The 20,436-nt window shown below is 43.4% G+C and overlaps 1 pseudogene; it reads left to right on the forward strand.

Annotated features, from left to right (window-relative positions):
• Window positions 1-17,092: 17,092 nt before the first annotated feature.
• Window positions 17,093-18,784, forward strand: LOC131919044 (PRAME family member 12-like; annotated as a pseudogene).
• Window positions 18,785-20,436: the final 1,652 nt, after the last annotated feature.

Here is a 20,436-nt window from a genome sequence, read left to right on the forward strand (position 1 = left end):
TTCAAAAAACGGACAGCGGGGCCCTTGGCCTCAGGGCCCGCAAATATATGGGGCAGTGGAGAATCAGGAGCAAGGCGGGAACCCGGAGCAGTGGCCAACCCTCCATCATCCGAGGAACCACGGAGAGCCACTACAGGCTCAGCAGGGTTGGACCTCCGTGCTACCACCAGACTCGTACTGACTCCGCAGATGGGAGTACAATTGGTGGAGTCTGATTTTAAAGGCCCTTTGAAACCGGGCACGGTGGGTTTATTGATAGGAAGATCCTCCACCACCATAAGAGGTCTTAAAGTACACCCAGGAGTGATTGATCCTGATTATACTGGGATTGTGAAAATTATGGTCGAGTCTCCAAAAGGAATTACTGCCATTTCACCAGGTGATAGGATTGCACAGCTAGTGTTATTACCCAGTTTACATGAGTCCTATCCAGCCGCTGATCGAAACAGAGGAAATAAAGGTTTTGGATCCACGGGGACAGATTTAACTTTTCTGTCCCTTGATTTAGATCAAAGACCCACCTTGCAATTAACTATTAATGGTACCAAGATAACGGGGCTCCTGGACACTGGTGCAGATTGGAGCATCATTGCCCGTAAAGACTGGCCCCGTGGGTGGCCAGTGCAAGTCTCCTCTCAAACTCTACAAGGGCTAGGATATACCAATTCACCAGATATTAGTGCAGGACAATTACAGTGGCAGGATGAAGAGGGCCATTCGGGTGTTATGCAACCCTACGTCCTCGAGCTTCCAGTGTCCCTTTGGGGAAGGGATCTTATGCAATCTATGGGATTCAAATTGAGTAACGACTATTCTAAGGAGTCTCAGGAAATTATGATGAAGATGGGATGTCATCCTAGGTTTGGTTTGGGGAAGTTTCTCCAAGGTAGAAAAGATCCAGTCAAGGCGCAGAGTAGACCGCCTAGGCAGGGATTGGGTTTTTCATAGGGGCCACTGAGGAAGGAATTCCCATTTCCTGGAAAACAGAGGACCCAGTATGGGTACCTCAGTGGCCACTTTCCTCTGAAAAGTTATCAGCGGCAGAAAAGCTAGTAAAAGAACAGCTTGAGGCTGGACATATACGACCCTCTGTGTCCCCTTGGAATACACCTATATTTGTCATTAGAAAAAAATCTGGAAAGTGGCGATTGTTACATGACCTTAGGGCTATTAATAATCAGATGCAGGTCATGGGTCCAGTGCAGCGAGGGCTACCACTTCTATCGGCTCTGCCAGCCTCCTGGCATATTATTGCCGTGGATATAAAGGATTGTTTCTTTTCTATTCCCTTATTTCAAGATGATAGTGCCAGATTCGCCTTTACTCTCCCTTCCATCAATCATGAGGAACCTGATAAGAGATATGAGTGGGTGGTCTTGCCCCAAGGCATGGCTAATAGCCCCACTATGTGTCAGATCTATGTGGCTGCAGCTCTGGCGCCCATGTGGCAGTGTTTTCCCATAGTAAGATGTGTTCATTACATGGATGATATCCTTCTTGCCGCAAAAGATGAAGGAATATTAGAGGAAGCTTATTCCTGCTTGAATGAAGCATTAAGAAAGAAAGGTCTTTGCATTGCCCCAGAAAAGGTTCAAAAGAATGGGATCGCTCATTATTTAGGCTCTAATATAACCTTTAATCAGGTTGTCCCACAAAAGGTAGAGCTGAGGAAGGATCATCTTCGTACTCTTAATGATTTCCAAAAATTATTGGGAGACATAAATTGGGTCTGAGGGAGTTTGCATATGTCCAACTATGATTTGAAGCTTCTTTTTGATATATTAAATGGAGATCTGGCCTTGGATTCACCAAGAGTATTAACTCAAGAGGCTAGGGATGCATTGCAGAAGGTAGAAGATAGACTACAAAAGGCGTTCCTTATGAGAGTACAGAGTCCAGACAAGATTAGCTTATGCATATTGCCTACCCTGTTACAGCCTACAGGGATTTTATGGCAAGATGGACCTCTGTTGTGGATTCACCCAAAGTTGTCGCCTGCACAAACTATACAGCATTATCCCACTGCTGTGGCAGAGCTTGCCCAACAGGGAATCTTATTATGTATGCAGCATTTTGGAGTGTCACCCAAGGAACTCATTACGTCATATGATAGCAATCAGATTGAAATATTAACTGCCACAATAGATGCATGGGCCATATTACATTGTTCATTTTCAGGGTCCATTGATTGTCATTTCCCTAAACATCCCTTGTTAACCTTTTTCAAGGAACATCCGGTAGTGTTTCCCAAAATGACTGCCGCTCAACCCATTGTGGGAGCAAGCACTATTTTTACAGATGGTTCTAAAACTGGTGCTGGAGCATATATGGTGGATAATGGGACACCGGTCATACATCAATTTTCCCCAGGGTCACCGCAACAGGTGGAGCTGCAAATTGTTTTGGAAGTTTTTAGAGCTTGCCCTTTTCCTTTTAATTTGGTATCAGATTCCTGCTATGTTGTTAATGCTTTGAAATATCTTGAATGTGCAGGACTGATTAAATCCTCTAGTTCTGTGAGCTCCTTATTTCAGCAATTACAAAGTTTGATTTGGCTGCATAAACATCCATTCTTCGTGCTCATACAAAACTGCCTGGTCCTTTAGCTAAAGGCAATGACTTAGTAGATCAGTGTACCCAACAAGTGTGGATGTTTATGGCTTCAGCTATACAGCGAGCCTCTGATTTTCATAAAGAATTCCATGTGAATGCATGCACGTTACAGGCTAAATTTTCCCTTTCTCGTGAAGATGCACGCCAAGTAGTCGTGGATTGTCCTCAATGTGTTATTTTTCATCATCCCCCTAGTTTGGGAATTAACCCCCGTGGTTTACGTCCCTTAAAAGTTTGGCAAATGGATGTTACACATATCCCTGACTTTGGGCGTCTCAAATATGTGCATGTCTCTGTGGATACTTGTTCAGGGATTATATATGCCTCACCTATGACTGGGGAGAAAGCATTGAATGTCATTTCCCACTGTCTGGAAGCCTGGGCAGCATGGGGAAAACCTCAGCAATTAAAGACTGACAATGGGCCGGCGTATACAGGACAGAAATTTAATTCCTTCTGTCAGCACATGGATGTGCAGTTAACGCACGGTCTCCCTTATAATCCTCAAGGCCAAGGCATTGTGGAGCGTGCGCATCGGTCCCTTAAATTCTTCAAAAACAAAAAGGGGGAATAGGCTGTGACCGAACCCCAAGAGAAAGACTCTCTCTGGCATTATTCACCTTAAATTTTTTGAATTTGGATGCCTCGGGAAGTTCATCAGCAGATAGGCATCATAATTCACACAGCCCTATGAAGGGCATGGTGAAGTGGAAAGATATCCTCATGGGCAGCTGGCATGGCCCCGATCCCGTGCTGACATGGGCACGAGGTTCTGTTTGTGTTTTTCCGCAGGACCGGCTAGACCCTATCTGGGTACCTGAACGATTGGTGCAACGGACCCCTCAGACGGAGAGACGTGATGACACCCCGGAAGCTGATGTGCCTGATCCTGATAGCCCTGATTCTGACAAGCGTGCCAGCGGGAGCAGCTGACTACTCTGGGCTCTTATAAAAGCCTGGCTATACCCTTTGCCCATAACATCAATTCTAAAGAAGTGGGCGGGATTAGGTGCCCTGGCAGGCCTACTGGTACTTGTCTCCCTGATGTGCCTGTGGTGCATTGTTCGTTTAAGGGTTTCTCAGCAACGCAATGCAGCCATGATTATCCAAGCCTTTACAGCCATAGAGGCTGCACAGTCTCCCCAGGCCTGGCTGGTCACATTAAAAACTTGATCGCGCAGGATGCGAGGCTAGTGCACTGCACTTGGGTCTAGCTGTATTGCAAAAACCCAAGAAGAGCATGTCTAATTGCATGTGGGTTGATGCCCTAATTCCCACCTCTGCAAAAAAGGGTATCGGACGGGTCAAGTGTTCTCTGGGTGGATGACACCTGGACTAACACCAGTACAATGTCCAAGTTGTTTTTTGGCAGAGATTAGACCTCTGCTCTTGCCTGCTGCTTAAAACAATAAAGGGGGAGCTGTAGAGAGCCGTGCACGGCCGTGCTTCAAAGATGGCGCAGCGTCTGGCTTCTGCCTTCCCGATGGCAGATGCTCCTTATTTGGCTAAGGCTAGGATCTGGCTTGCTTCTGCACACCTGGACCTAATCTGGCTTGCTTGCATATGTCTGACCCTAGCGGCATTGTTCACGTGGCACCACGGGGTTGATTTGCCCAGTGGCTATAAAAGGGCGTGGGCTGGCTTTAGGTGTGTGTGAGAGAGAGAGAGGGAGAGAGGGAGAGAGAGAGTGAGAGAGAGAGAGAAGAAGAAAAAAAGACTTTCCCCGGGGTCAGAAGATTGTTCAAGGTTCCTGAATAAACTGCTTAGAGAAGAGCCTGGCGTCGTGTCGTCCTTGCTGGTCGAGGCGGACACGACATTTGAGGAATGTTAGATGTTTTGGATGTGGAAAGCAAGGACATTTGAAAAGGGATTGTAAACAGGTCATTCCTAGAAACAATGTTTCTTCAAGGAACAATGGCAACAGAATGCCCCTTCCTTCTGGAGTATGCAGAAGGTGTGGTAAGGGAAAACACTGGACCAACAAATGTAGATCAACAAGGGACAGACAGGGTAATCCTTTGCCTCAGTCTTCGGGGAGCTCCCAGAGGGGCCTCATGCAGGCCCCAATAGCAAATCCAGTTCAAACTTTTCTTGCAGTCGTAGAGGAAACCCCTACCCAGAGCAATTAAATAACCAAATGCCTATTGGAATAAGTCATGCTGGTCAGGATGATGAAACAGAATAGAAAATTCAGGAGCAAATATAAAGAAAATTTTTTGGCAAACTTCTATTAATGAACAAAGACCAAAATTATCGATAAAAATAAATGGTGTTTTGTTGTCTGGTCTGGTAGACACAGGTGCGGACGTTACCATAATTGCACCAGAAATTTTGGCATCCAACTTGGCCTCTTCAGGAGGTAAACGTTCAACTGTTAGGAATTGGGACATTATCTCAGGTGAAACAGAGTGCAAGATGGCTCGAGTGTATAGGTCCAGAAGGACAGAGAGGAAAATTGAAACCATATATGGCTAACATAGCTATGAACCTGTGGGGTCGAGACTTGTTGCAACAATGGAATACTCAGATTAACATCCCTCCAATCTCAGAAACAAATCATAAATTAGCACATGTTTCTGAGAGAAATATTAGAAGGCATTATTCTGAGTGGTCACCAGCCATCCATATTATACAAGAACAGGGCACAACAACTGATGATCTTCCAAAGACACCAACAGCTCTACCTTTAAAATGGTTAACAGACAAGCCTGTATGGGTCCAGCAATGGCCTTTAACAACAGAAACTTCAGGCTTTAGAAGAGCTGGTAGAAGAACAGTTAAATGCTCAGCATATTGAGGAATCAACCAGCCCTTGGAATTCTCCTGTATTTGTTATTAAAAAGAAATCTGGTAAATGGAGAATGGTAACAGACCTTAGAGCAATTAACCAAGTAATTCAGCCAATGGGCTCTCTACAATCTGGAATTCCTTTGCCCACTCTGTTACCAAAAGGATGGCCTCTCATAGTTATTGATTTAAAAGACTGTTTCTTTTCAATACCGTTACAAAAAAAAAGAGAAAGATTTGCTTTCACAGTGCCTACTTATAATTCTCAACCGGTTAAAAGATTTCAATGGAGGGTCCTCCCACAGGGAATGTTGAATAGCCCAACTCTGTGCCAATATTTTGTACAACAGCCATTGGAAGTGATACGTAAAAAATTTCCTAAATCTATAATTTATCATTATATGGATGATATTTTACTAGCTGACTCAAATGCAGATACTTTAGAAAGAATGTTTGAAGAAGTAAAGAAAATTTTGCCTTGCTGGAGTTTACAAATTGCTCCTGAAAAGATACAAAGAGGAGATTCTATTAATTATTTAGGATATAAAATAGAGCTACAAAAAATTAGACCCCAAAAGGTGCAAATTAGGAGAGATAGACTACAGACTCTTAATGACTTTCAAAGATTATTTGGAGATATTTCTCATCTATGAACTATTGTTGGGGTAAAAAATGATGAACTGCGTAATTTGTTCAAAACCTTAGAAGGTGACAAGGACTTAAATAGTCCAAGAGAATTATCACCTGAAGCTGAGAAAGAATTGGCCTTGGTAGAAAAGAAAGTACATGAAGGGCACGTGGATCGTATTGATCCAAAGCTGGATTGCATTTTGGTTATTTTACCTTCTAGGCATTCTCCTACAGGAATATTAATGCAGAGGGAAGATATTATATTAGAATGGATATTTTTACCAAATAAACCAAACAAAAAATTAAAAACTTATGTGGAAAAAAATCTGACTTGATTTGGAAAGGAAAATTGAGACTTCGTCAATTAGCAGGAATAGACCCAGCAGAAGTTGTTGTACCTTTAACTAAGGAGGACACTGAAAAAATATGGACAGAAAGTGAACCTTGGCAAAGAGCTTGCAGTAATTTTTTGGGGGAAATTAACAGCAAATATCCCAAAAGCGATAGAATTGATCTTATAAAGAGAGCTGATTGGATCTTGCCTCGAATTGTATGGGAAAAGCCCATATCCGGAGTTCGTACATTTTATACAGATGCCAACAAACAAGGAAAGGCAGGTTACAAATCAGAAAATTTAAGTAAAGTGGTTCAAAGTCCTTATAATTCAGTTCAAAAATCAGAATTATATGCTATTCTGTTGGTATTAATGGATTTTTCAGAACCTCTCAACATAGTAACTGACTCTCAGTATGCTGAAAAAGTAGTATTACATATTGAGACTGCAGAATTTATCCCTGATGCTTCAGAATTAACTTCACTATTTATTCAATTACAAGACACAATCAGGAAAAGGAGTCATCCTTTATATATAACTCACATTCGATCCCATACTGGTCTGCCAGGTCCTCTAGCACAAGGCAATGATGAGATTGATAAGTTATTAATAGGAAATGTGCTGGAGGCCTCAGAATTTCATAAAAAACATCATGTCAATAGTAAAGGTTTAAAAAAGGATTTTTCCATAACCTGGCAACAAGCCAAAGAAATAGTAAGAAATGTCCTACTTGTTCCTTCTACAATCAAACGCCATTACCAGCAGGATGTAACCCAAAGGGTACTCAAAGGAATGAAATCTGGCAGATGGACGTGTTTCACTTTGCAGAATTTGGAAAACTGAAATATGTACATCACACTATCGATACTTATTCAGGATTTCAGTGGGCAACTGCTTTGAGTTCTGAAAAAGCTGATTCTGTAATCACTCATTTGCTAGAAGTTATGGCCATCATGGGTATACCTGCACAAATCAAAACTGACAATGCTCCATCATATGTCTCTGTTAAAATGAAACAGTTTTTTGCTTATTACAATATAAAGCATATTACAGGCATACCACATAATCCTACAGGTCAAGCAGTTATAGAAAGATCAAACAGAACTCTAAAGGATATGCTAAATAAACAGAAAGGGGTAACAGAAACCCCCAGAAATAGACTGCATAATGCTCTATTAACTCTGGATTTTCTTAATGCCAATGAGAAAGGAACAACAGCTGCAGAGAGACACTGGATAATAGAAAAAACTACAGAATTAAATCAGCCTATATACTTTAAGGATGTGCTGACCTCAGAATGGAAACCAGGGTATGTGTTACATTGGGGACGAGGTTTTGCTTTTGTTTCTACAGGAGAAGATAAGTTGTGGGTACCATCAAAATTGATAAAGGTTCGATTTGAACAAGAGAAACCTCTTAGAGGATGTGATAGCTCATCAACCAACATGGACATCCAATTTAAACTAACTTATACCAGTAACACATGTCTTTTCATTTAATCAGATAATAACTTGCCAAAAAGGAACATCCCCAAAATTAGTCTTGGGGAAAGGTTTTTGTTTTTGTCTTTTAGGAGAATGAAGGTTAAGGAATCTGAAGATCACTGGACAAATAAGACAATTGAAGAAAAAGGACAAATCATCTATCCCAGGAAGCAGAGTGAAATGGCGTATGGGTATATATTATCTAAAAAATTTTATGTCTTCCTAAATGTTTGTTTCTGCTTTTCTCTAAAGATTTAACACTATTGGTCTTCTAATAGTCCCAGTCCAATTAAAATTTAAAGCTGACTTTGGAGTTGGAGAATGGCTCTCTCCTTCTTTAAACTCAAGCATGTTGTTCAAAGGAAAATGCAAACTCCCTGTATCATGCCAGAATAAAAGAGCCATCTTCTGCTATGAGACAGGAGAAAAGCCAAATTAATTAAGGGACTATTCTATTACTAATCTCAACTCTTTGATTCTATTCTGATTCTTTAAACTTTTCTTAAAGTATAAATTTTATATCAAAACTTACAAGATTAATATATATAGATATATAAGATATGAATGGTCATATAGAGTACTAATTAATTCTAGAAAAAAGGCTTCAATTAGCTGCATATATATGTCTTTGTGTTCAAGTCTCTTATCAGTTTTCTGCAGGAATTCACGGCCAGGCCTAACATCAACTGAAGTCTCCAGGAAGAAGTTGGGGCCCCACAACAACAACAATTCCACGTGAACAATAATAACATCACTAAGCTGACAAACATCATCTACAGATCAGCTTTGAACTACAAGGTGCTCAGAGCAATTTTGAGATGACTAGATGAGATGACCCAGTCTCAAAGACTACTTGAATAAGGACTTGAGATAAACCCTGAACTTTGACATTATACACAGAATGGATAATGAAGGATATAGTTACCTTTCCTAGAACTTGACAATTAACCTAAAATTTTTCTTTCAGGATAAAGATAACTTCGCCCATACCCAGCAGGAAGCGATTTTAAGAATACGACGCCCACATTCCCAAAGAGGTGGTGTGGGGCGGGTGGTGTTTTGGTCTTTTTAATGGGTTTTGGGTCTGGGATAATTTTCATTGTTTAGGGGGGTTGGTTACAAGTTGTCGTCAAGGGTTAGGAAAAAGACTAAGCAGATTAGATTTAAGGTTCTTATTTTAAAAAGAGAGAGAGAGAAAGAAAGAAGAAGAAAAAGACAATTACTAGTTTTAAATCCTTTACATTGGATTGGATTGTTTTATATTGTATACAAATTATATATATTGAAATTGATATTGTTAGAAAATGCTATATGTATATTTCTAATTGTACTTATATCGTTCATTTAACAACGCAATTTTCTGATCCTTGAATGTTATTATTACCAACTATTAGGATATAAAGAAATGATAGTTAGTAGTTAGACATTACAATAGAACTTGTAGTCATATTAGATATGTTTTAAAAATTGAGCAGATATATTTTAGATAGGTCATCTTCAAACCCTTCAGAGAACTACAGAATATGGCATTTAAAATGTTTTAATAACTTAGAAAATTTTTTTTTGTTATGACTATGAGACATGTCGGCTGCTGGCAGTACCAATCTACTTCAGAGAAAATATGGGCATTGAAGAAACTGCGTATGGAGTTAGCTTTCATTGTGGCAAAAGTTAGCCACTGGACAACAAAGTATCCTCGAATCAACTGCTGACAAAATGGACAGACAGGACATGAAACAAGGGACTATTGATTCTTGCCTAAACAAGCGTGGTTATGACTTTATCAAAAGGCATCTTCTGAGGCCAGGACAATATGGCACCATCCCTGATGTGGCCTTCGCAACTCGGAAAAGGTACAGTGCCCTTTTCTTCGAAGGCAGCTGAACAGGCAGTGAGCCGATGGCTTCTGATGTGCAATAGAACAGCAGCTGAAACAGTTATTCTTGAAGAGTAACTAAGCTCACGCCTCTCAATAGTAAACTGGCATTTGATAGAGGGATGTGGAGAAGAACGGGATGCTGAGATGAAGCCATATGTACACAGCCAAGAAGAATGGACAGCTGAATTAAAAAACCATCAACAATTTCCAGAATTTAAAATCCTGAATCATGACATGACACTAGTGGAATTCAGGTGTTTCTGGTACATGGACTGCTCTCACCCAATGTGAGGTTGAACTGTTGACCTTGTGTACATCCTACTTCACAAATGAGTCTGTCAGATATGCTAAGCCTATAGACTGAAGATGATGCCCCAGCATTGCGGAGAAACCTCAGGTGACTGTCCAGGCAGCTGGCTGTTTCTGTCAACTCACAAATTTTTTGGAAGTTGCTTACATGCACTTTCTGTTTTTATTTTTGTTAGCTAATATTATTTCCTTCTTGGGTCTCTGAGGGAGTTGAAGATTAGTTATAGTTGAAGGTTAGTTAGTTATAGTTGAAGATTAATTAGGATAGAAAGTGAATTAGATACATTTTGGACTTAACAAAATAGGATAATGAAATTATTATCTCTGAATTTGTCAAATACAAATGGACTAGACATTGTTTAGACATTTATTATTTGTATATATTGTATATAGTTATTGTACTTTTGTATATAGTTTTTCTTTTGTTAGTTATAACCTTTTTCTTTTTTTTCCTTTTTATTAAAATAGAAAAGAGGAAATGTGGTATTTTACTTGTACTGAAATGTGATTTTAATTGTATGTTAATAAATAAAGTTGCCTGGGGGTCAGAGTTTTAGAGCCATAGCAAGTGCATGGCGGTGGTGGCGCACGCCTTTAAGGACCTGGAGGGCGGTACATGCAGGCAGTGACAAGGCAGTCACGTGTTTAGATTTACAACCAATGAGAAGGCAGAACAGCTAGACTATTTAAAGACATACACACAGGAAGTAAGCCCTTTTCGAAGAGCTCTCTTGGCTGAAGCAGGATTGCTGAAGCAGGAAGGGTAAGGCTCTTAGTTCTGACCTCTTGGCTTTCTTCTCTGAATCGGCTCTGTGTTTCTTACTTAATAAGATGGTTGGTTACATCTACAAAGTCCAGAAACTCAAAGCTCTCCATTTCAGTTGTTTGCAGAGGGGTCTTTATTGCATCCTTAATTTCACCCCTACCCTGAGAAGTATATACCCGGTGGCCTATAGTACCTTTGAAAAGCTTCAACTCTGATTTGTGCCATCTCTCCCACCGACGTGCTGGTCCCCTGTCAAAGTTTTTTAGTTTATATGTTTTATGTATAAGTGTTCCATCTGAAGGTATGTACCACATGCATGCCTGGTTCCCACAGATGTCATAAAGGGGCTTCAGACAGATTTTCTGGAACTGGAGTCACAAATGGTTGTGCATCACCATGTGGTACCAGGAACTGAACCTAGGTCCTCTGCAAGAGCAACAGGTGATCTTAACCTCTGAGCCATCTTTCCAGCCCCTGTGTCTCCCCCTTACTAACAGGAAGACTACTCAATTTATACTCAAATGGGACATTTGGGAGAGTGATACAGGGAGTTAAAAATAATTAACAGTAAGCATTAACCAAGACCATCAGACAAACAAAAATACGTAGTCATTCTCCTCATAAATTTGTAGAACATCTTCCCCTGAGCTAGTTTGAAGTACCAAAAGAAAACTTTTAAAGCTCCCTAAATTCTTCATCATCTGCCTTACAACAGGCAAGGTGAACTGGGTATTCACATTGCTACACTGTAACCTCTTCTCTAATCCTGCTCTCAGCCAGGGATTTGCACTTAGATGCAAGTGCTTTCCCATCAATATCAGAAATCCTCCTGCGGGCACAGAGGCAGAAACACCTCTCAATGGCTCGTCATTATTACCATTCTGCCCCTTCAGGGGTTTGGTGGGGCTTTTTGATTGATGGTTGGTTGGTTGTCTTTTTGGTTTTTGTTTTGTTTTGTTTTCTGTTTTTGGTTTTGGTTTTTGTCTGTTTTTCGAGACAGGGTTTCCCTGTGTTGTTTTGGTGCCTGTTCTGGATTTTGCTCTATAGACCAGGCTGGCCTCGAACTCAGAGATTCGCCTGGCTCTGCCTCCCCAAGTGCTGGGATTAAAGACGTGCGCCACCACCGCCCTGCATCTTTTTGTTTTGTTTTGGTTTGGGTTTTGCTAATTCCAAATCTATAAGAGAACAGCCAAAATGAGTATTTTAGCAAACAATGAGGAAGCAGTTATATTTTTGGTGAATTTTTTTTTTGGGTTAGGATGTTTCCAGTTTACATGAATCACAGAGTTGTTGAATGAGTAAGATAGGTAGATAGAGTAATTCCATCCAGATTTAGAAATAATAACCTACCTCCATATGTGGGTAATTCAAGGCTTGTCTGAATGTCTCAAGCTCTCAGAGCCATGAAGTTTAACAACTTTCCAGGTGTGACAACTTACTGCCAAGCATATTTCCCCATTTCATTCTCTGCTGTAGGCCAGACTATTACTCTAACTACCCATGCTCCACGGATCACAGAGTTTGTGTTCCTGAAGCCAGTCCCTGCCCACCTGGCACCCAGGTCCCTTCCACCCTGTGTATTTCTGGGCCTCAAGGAGAACCGCACTCTGAGTTCAGTTACAAACCCCTTAGTCTCCATAAATGCCTCCCAATCCTCTAGTGGCTCCTACAAGGAAATGCAAAGGAGCAGAGGATGTCCTGACTCCTTTTCTTAGTTGATTTGGGGCCTTGGGGGAGATCACAGATGTTTCTCTACATCTAGAAGATTCGTGAGAAAGAAATCATCTGTTGTGGTCTGCTTAATCTCCTATTGGCAGCAAGCTTAAAACGTGTGTTCTGTCTTTTGGAATTTTTTTTCCTATCTTTTCCTATTATCTTTCTTAAATGATGCAGGGGGTGGGGGCAGAGGCTTAGAGCACTTGTTGCTCTTGCAGAGGACCAAGGTTCAGTGCCCAGCACTGGTGGTTCACAACCATCTGTAACTCCAGTTCCCAGGAGATCTAATGGCCTCTTCTGGCCTCCATGGGCACTCAGCATATGTGTGGTACACATTCATACCTGCAGGAAAAGCACTCAGACATGTAAAATAAATCTAAAAAATACTTTTAAATATTCTTTCTCAAATCCCTTCATTTCCAAGCAACCATTTCTGCTATCGGTGCTTCTACAGCTGGGATCCCAGCTGTGGTCCTGTGCGTTGGTGGTTAACCTGCAAACATCTATCCAAGGGAGTCTATCCTATGTACTACAGGGTTTATGGCCCTCAAATATTCCACTTGTGATTGTATGCAAGCATGGTACATCTTCTACCAAGGAGTCCACCATTAGGAAATCAAGATTATTGGTTGGAATTTGGGTTGAATCACTCCCACTTGATAAAATATTATTAGACTTCTCAGACTATTTTGTTCTAAATGTGAATCCAATGAATGAAGTACTAATGATATAAAACCACGTGTGCATCCATGATACACTAGTCTTTCAAGATGTTTCCATTGTATTATATCAGCCTGTTTGTGCTATTGTAAGAAAAAAAAAGAAAAAAAATGACTTCAGACCGGGCCATTTATAAATGACAGGAACTGGTTCTTCATGGTTCTGGAGGCTGGTGGGTTGAGGCCTCAGAGAATGGGCAAGATCAGGACTGGTGTGGGCCCCACCTCTATGTTTCCAAGATGGAGCCCTCTCGTGTCCTCAGAGGACAGACAATGGAACAAAGGCCTTTAAAGAGCTCATGCCAGCCCTGAAAGCAACACCCTGGAGACTGAATGACTCAAAGACCACGCTTCGTAATATTCTTACATTGGGTGTTAAGTTCCCACCTTGGTTTAGGAAAGAAGACCATAGCAGTCACGGAAACTAACCCTGGGAGATTCGTGAATGAGATCCTATGTCCCGTGTTCTGGAAAAACCCACGCACGTTTAAATGCATCTCTTCATGGTGAACCCAGTATTTCTCAACTTTCTTACACCCCGGAGCCCTTACAGAGTCACCTGCTAATGTGACGGAGACACTTTGGGGAGAGTGTTAGGGGAAAACAGTAAACAGGAGCACAGGGGAGGAGAAAGGGAAACATTTCCTGTGACCATAAGACTCATGCAACCCCATCTTCCTGGAAAGTCGAGACAAGCAGCCTGCTAGATGGATCAGTGGTTAAGAGTACTGGCTGCTCTTTCAAAGGCCCTGGTGAATTCCCAGCACCCACGTGGCAGCTCAAAAACCATCTGTAACTCCAATTCCAGGGGATCTGACACCCTCTTCTAGCCTCTTGTGGCACCAGGTACACTCATACACATAAAGTAATAAAGTAATTCGAAAATAAAGAAAAGGAGCCTCCCCCTCCTTGTATCCCTTCCTATAGACAGCCCTGCACCTGCACAAACAGCTTTGCCAATGGTCACGGGTGGTTTTCAACCACCAACTCCCACCTCCTTGCGGCCTTCCACGGGCAACAACTCAAGCAGCCCCACACTACGTGGCAGCCGTATCTGGTCCCACACAAATCTGTGACGCCTTTGCTATCCTGACATCACCAAATACATCCTACTGAAATTTTAACCCAGCCCAAATTATAGCAAGCTTTTTAGAACACAGGACTTAAGCATAAAGGAAACCCAGGTTCACAAGGGTACTTGGTGTGAGCCTGACCATCTCTGGACCTGCTTTTGAAGCAGACACAGAGTATGAGATTGCATTAAAAATGCTTCATAATGCCTTCATAATGCCATACACATGTATTTCCTTTTACTTGGGCGTTTCTTCTTTAAAGCAACTCCCTCTCCTCTCCGTCTCTTTGGAGACAGGTGTTCCACATGGACACACTAGGGTGGGTTTGTCTTACGGTACCATGGTTAGCCAGCCCTGGGATTACAGTTTAAGGCACACAGTGAGCTCAGCCCTGACTGTGTGGTCCACACGGGCCGACAGCAAAAGCTCCCCTAGCGAAATGGGGTGCCTGTGAGTAGCTGCAGGTTCTCTTCCTCCACCTCCTGACCCTACTCTGGCAAAGCTGCAGAATTTCACCATAAGTCACAGTGAGAAGGATTCAGGGCAAAAAAACAAGATGTGCGGCATATGGAATTCCAGAACCCCAGATGCCAGGTGCCTGCTGGATACAACCCCCGTCTCCTCCCATCCCTTCTTCCACCTCCTCTTCCTCCCTCCAGGATTAATTGGCCCTCCTGTTATTGTTATTATTTATTCTGAGTGGTTTTTTTCTTCTTTTTACTAGACCATCTGGCTGGACAGCTTCACACCCTGGGGTTTCCTGGAAACCCTCTCGGGGAGTTGTTAGAACCATGTTTCTGGAACGAGCCTGGGCCTGAAATGCCGTGAGCTTTAGTCTCTGCCCACGTCACGTTGGTTCCCTTGTTTCCCTGCCAAACGTCGCTGTCATCCGTCGTGCGCCTTTTCGATGAGAGGTGGAGGCAGCAAGCCCCAGCAGTGTCCCGACAGGCAGGTGTGTGGATGATGCAAAGTCTTCCCACCCCTTCCCACCTTCCCACAGTTCCCACCCTGTCCACGGCAGTGCTTCTTGCATGAGGGTAGAGGGCAGAAACAGGGAGGAGGCCTAGTGTGCTGGTCTCCCAGTCCAGGAGCTGTGGCGTTAACGTTATTGTCCTCCTGCACCATCTAATAGACTGGCATCGTGTGCTGGTTAGTTTCTTGTCAACTTGACCTGAGCTTGGGTCATCTAGAAAGAGGGTACCTCACCTGGGAAAATGCCTCCATCAGACTGACCTATAGGCAAGCCTATGGGACATCTTATTAATTAGTGCTTGATGCAGGAGGGACCAGACCACTGTGGTGGTGCCACTCCTGGGCAGATGGTCCTGGGCTATATTAAAAAAAGAAAAAAAAGCTGAGCGAGACATAAGGAACAAGCTAGTAAGTAGCATTCCACTATGGACTCTGCTTCAGTTCCAGCCTCCAGGTTGCTGGCCTGACTTCCCTTCATGGTGGACTGTGAGACATAAGATGAAATAAATCCTTTCATCCCCGAGTTCTTCCATCATGGTGTTTATCACAGCAACAGAAAGAAAAATAGATCACATCACTAAAGGAAAAGATCTCTCTGGTCTTCCAAATTTGTGCAGGTAACCCCCTGCACTGGTTAAATGAGGAACAGTAATTGACAGCCCTGGAAGGACCCCTCTGCTTCTCCCATGGTTCCTCCTTCTCTGCCTTTGCTCTGTTTTGTCTGCCCTGTTTGCTGAAATTCGCTTCTCCATCAGGTTCAGAGGCTAGAGCAAAGAACAACAATATGTATGGATGAAAGTGTCATAGAAAGAAATCTAAATTTTAATTTAAAAAGGACTGTTGAAAACCAATAAAATAAAACAGAAGATTGCAATTTAAATGTCATACCTTCTAATAAGCCTTCCATTTCTGGCTGCCTCGCAAGTTAAAATAGCCGCTGGGGGCCTCATCACATTGGCCTCTCTTAGTTCCCACAGCGGCACTAACCGCTGGAGGAGTGCTTGCTTAGAGATGTGTGTCTTGGGTGTTCAAGACCTGACCACCTACTGGAGGAAGTCTGTCCTCACTTACCACAAGTGTCTGGTACATAGTAGGTGCTTTACTGAAAGTAGATTGGCCCCATCCTTAATATCTCTGATCTTGGGAACATTGCTTAACCCTGCTGCGCCATGGTTTCCTCTTTAAAAAGAGAAAATAATTGGAATATTTCATTCCTGTGGTTGTTGAGCTTAGACAAGACCGTTCTTGTACAGTCCTCAGAAAGTGTCTGGCATATAGTGGACACCAAACGAAAGTAGCTGTTGTCATCATCAACCTGTGAGACCACTGTACTCATCACTGCCCAGGGTTCACTTGTTTCTTAGCTTAGCGGGTTTTCAAGGCATTAGGAGGATCCCAGAGTATGAGGAAGACCAGGTGCATGGGGAGACCCCAGGGGAGGTCAGGAAAGGGAGAAATGCCTAGAAAAGCTAAGGGAATCAGGCCAGGAAAGAAATACTTCCTCTCTCAGATAACCACACAGCCAGACAGCTGCACATATAACTCACGGCATCTGGGACGGCACACACACAAGACCTGTGCACGCTCAGGGCACAGCAAATCCGACATGGGGATTTGCCCATGCCCACCCCAAACCAGCAGCTGTTGGCAGTTGGTAACCGCTGGGAAAGGCAGAATTGTTTTTTCTTTAAGAGTGTAGCCCCTGCCTCCTCAGAGACCTGGAGCCTGGAGGAAGTGCCTGGCTCAGCTGGGATAAAGAGACTGTGGTCAGTGCTCAGAACTGGAGCCTTCTGTCTGAAGACCATTCATGATGAGTGTTCAAACCCCACCCACACTCGAAGTTGGCAAGGCAGGCACTGCTGAGAAATGAGGCCATGGCTATCTCTGCTCTGGAGAAACTGCCCTGAACGCTCTTCCCAGCACAGTTCAAGGATGCCTTCAATGGAGAACACACTAGGATTGTGAAGGCCATGGTGGCAGCCTGGCCTTTCCTCTGCCTCCCTGTAGGGACATTGATGAAGACCTCCAACTTGGAAACCTTCCAGGCTGTGCTAGATGGAGTAGACATGCAGCTGAAAAGAGAGTTTCACCCCGGGACCAAGAAACTTCAGGTGCTTGACCTGAGGAATGTTCAACATGAATTCTGGAACATATGGACTGGAAGAGAGGATGGGGACTGCTCAGCAGAGACTGAGGATGAGAGGCCTGTAGTGAAGGTCCTTCCCAGATATGCACTGAGGTGGCAGCATCTGAAGGTGGTAACTGACCTCTACCTCAGGCTCCCTTTGAATGAAGAGCAAGCATGCTTCTCAAAGTGGGTCCAGCAGAGAAAAGACTTTCTACAGCTGCACTGTATGAACATGAAGATCTGGACTGTGCCTGTGTGCACTGTCAAAGAGATCTTGAATGTTTTCCACCCAGGACACATTGAGGAGCTGGAATTGAACCTGGCCTGGAATGTGTCCAAACTGGCACAATTTGCTCCCTGCCTTGGACAGATGAGAAGTCTTCGCAAACTCTCCCTGAAAAACATGGACCAGGACACTTTCGGGATTGTCTACAGGACAGCAGACACTGAGAAGCGTATCAGCAAGGCCCTTGCTCAGTTCTCCAAACTCCACTGTCTGTAGCATCTCTCCATTAATGACATCTTCTTTCTCAAAGACCACATGAAACAAATACTCAGGTCCCTGACAACCCCTTTGGAGACTCTCTCCATCAAAAACTGATCTGTCAAGGTCTGACTTGAATTATTTCCCCTGGAGCCACAGCCTGCGTCAGCTAAAACATCTGGACTTGAGAGAATCCGAGTTTTTGACTTCATGTCTCAAGCCTCTTGGAGTGCTGCTAGAGAATGTAGCAGGTACTCTGGAGTCTCTGGACTTGCAGGGTTATAGGATCAAGGACTCTCAGCTCACTGACCTCATCCCTGCCCTCAGCAAATGCTCCCAGCTCACCAAGGTTAACTTTTCATACAATGACTTCTCCGTGCCCATCCTGAAGGACCTTTTGCGTCATACAGCCAACTTGACCAAGATGAGTGTGGAGCAGTAACCTGCCCCTCTGCAATGCTATGATGATTTCGGTTACATTGTGGAAGACAGATATGCCCAACTTTGTCTTGAGCTCATGGATACACTCAGAGCCTTAAGGCAGCCCAGGAGCATCATCTTCTCCACAAATGCCTGCCATGTATGTGATGAGCACTGTGACTATGGTGAGTGCTCTGAAAATAATGAATGCTGTCTCTTTCACCTGGAGCTTTGTTCCTGCTGGAGGTAAATAGAGAACATGACTTCTGGATTTGGGTGCTCTCCCTCTGGGGTCTTCCTCAGTCATTAGCCTCCCTGCTAGCTTCAGGGTCTGGAAAGCCTCTCAAATGGTTTCAAGCATCTACTGAACCAAGGAACTGTATTTGAAGTCTTCTATTGTGATCTCTTTATTAATTGTGTTTTTAAAAAGTCCCTATGCCTACCCATTACATTCTCCTTTTTCAGTATAACGCAGCAATAAAATAATTCAGTATCCAAAAAAAAAAAAAAAGTGTAGCCCCTGCTGAGTTGACCTCTATCCAGAGGAAGGCTACACAGCCAAGAATATATAGGCGGCACAAACTGACCTTGACAGATGAATTTGAAAAAGAACAAAAAATTGGGTGGGTAGGGAAGAGAAGGGTGGATCTAGAAGGAGCTAGGGGATTGGGTGAATGTAATCAAAATATGCATTTGGCAATTTTTTCAAAGAACTAATAAAAAATTAAAAAAATAAAACTTTTTTTTTCATTTTCCTCTTCCTTCCTCCTCCTGTCCCTGCCAATAAGAGTACAGGCCTGAGCCCTACATGTCACCATGCCACAGGGACCAAAACTCAGTGATGTCCTACAGAAGTGGTCGCTTGGCGCTCCAATCTGGACTGGGGACGGTCCCTCATGGCTGTACTACCTCACAGACAGGATAAACAGACAGCTGAGAAATGCCGTTTCCCAGTGTTAGATACGGGGAGAGAAGGAAGATCGACCTGCTCTGTTTATGACCACCGTCCACAGTGGCCTAAACCTAAGACACCAGTCACACAGCTATCCCTGGCAAACGAAACCACCATGCCCTGGAAGCTGGCGTCTTCTAGGAGATGGTGTGTCTGGCTATCCCACAAGGACACTGATTTTTCACAAGAAAGGGAACCCGATCCTTCAGGCCAGAGATTGTCATGTCCTCCTCCTGCCCACAGCTCACAGCGCTAGCCAGCAGATGCCCTTGAACTGAGTCCCACGGACGTCACCAGTGTCAGTGAAGAGGTGTGGTTCCTCCCAGTGATTCTCCCAAGGCAGGTGCTGTGTTTCCTCACACTGGAACTTCTCCCATCCAGTTCTGATTATGGCTTTGCTCACCCTGTGGGGCCTCCCAACGCGGAGAAGATAAACCCTATCTGTGCAAACACTGATCTACCCACCAACAGAGCAAAGAAGGCTGTGGATCCCATGAAACCTCTGAGCAGCTCAGCTCTGCCATGGCATCATGAGATCTTTTTTTGGGGGGAGGGTGCACTCTAGCAGTGGTTCTCAACCTGTGGGTCATGACCCCTTCAGAGGTTGAGTGACCTTTTTGCAGAGGTTGCCTAAGACCAACAAAAAACACAGATATTTATGTTATGATTCATAATAGCACCAAAAATACTGGCCAAGAGGATGGCCTCTGGCCAGGACCACTTTGAGGTTCCCAGGAAATGGCCACAATTCACATTTTGCAGGGAATGAAAAGTCAAAAGTTCAAGGCCACCATATTTCCCATCAGGCCCAATCAGGTGCAAGCTGTATTTCTTGTCCACTGTCACCTCCTGCCTACATGTGATCAAGCACATCTGGTGCAGCTGGGTCAAACAAACTTGTTTAACGGGGTGGAAACATGTGGCTTGTTGTCTTCCACAAACAATAGCCTCCAGCATTTCAGGAACTATCTGTCCTCAGACAAGGGGCTTACAGGTTAGAAGCGTTTTTAGGTTTGTGGCTCTCTTAGGCACAGTAATTAACACTTAAAAACATAACTTCGGCTCTCACACTACCTCCTTCTTTCTTCTTTTAGCCCATCTACATCCCAACCTTCTGGATGGCACTGCCCAAGTTCAGGGCAGGCCTTCTTTGCCTTCCTTAATCCCCTC

Source organism: Peromyscus eremicus, chromosome 9 (assembly GCF_949786415.1).
Source record: "Peromyscus eremicus chromosome 9, PerEre_H2_v1, whole genome shotgun sequence".
NCBI lineage: Eukaryota > Metazoa > Chordata > Mammalia > Rodentia > Cricetidae > Peromyscus > Peromyscus eremicus.